Here is an 826-nt window from a genome sequence, read left to right as displayed (position 1 = left end):
TCTCATCATTCGTTCCTTTCTCATTGATAGATTTTTCCAAGTAAACCACAATGGTTCCTATTCATCCCTCTATTCTCAGCCCGCTGGTGTTCCTCAAGGTAGTATCCTTGGTCCCATCCTCTAAAACGTAATTTGTTATTCCATTCTCGTTATATGATTGCGTCTGGTTCTGAATCTTTTACCATTTACCATAGTCGGGAATTACAAGTGGTGTCAATAGAAGATTACATCAAGAGCGGTTCATAAGGTCCCACACCCAGTTACCGACAGTTAAAGGAGCAGTAACTTATAACTTGGGAAACCCAACCTCAACTTGAAGACTGAAGCTATTGGAACACATTCCGTTATAAATTCTATATTTATCAATTCTTTTATTGACATTACTTCTATTAATTTTCTTTTCTCTGCGTTCTTTTTTCAAATTATCTTTTTAGATTTTTATTTTTTTTATACCAGATCGGCCTGGTGGGCCTTACATGGTTGATATAACTTATATTATATATTTTTTTTAACAGTTGATTATGAAGAGGTATAGTAATACAAATGACACCCCTAACTATATAAAATGTTTTTATTAAAAGAAAAAAAAAAAATAGATAAGAATAATGCTTCTTAATAAAAGAGGAAATTAAAATTAATGAAAATAAAGGTAGTGTGATTATAAATTAATTTTATAGTTATTAAAAATTTATAAAAGAATGTCCTGCAGCAGTCTGGGCTTCAGTCTTTGGTGTTGATTTAAATTGCTTTCACTATTTATAAATTTTAATCATCACTTTAATATTTTATTCCGGATTTTCTTTTTTAGGAAGTTGATTATATTAAT

Source organism: Halyomorpha halys, unplaced genomic scaffold (genome assembly GCF_000696795.3).
Source record: "Halyomorpha halys isolate HHAL.00 unplaced genomic scaffold, Hhal_1.1 Scaffold530.1, whole genome shotgun sequence".
NCBI classification, from domain to species: domain Eukaryota; kingdom Metazoa; phylum Arthropoda; class Insecta; order Hemiptera; family Pentatomidae; genus Halyomorpha; species Halyomorpha halys.
The sequence above is the reverse complement of the archived record's forward strand: the minus strand, read 5'-3'. Positions refer to the sequence as shown.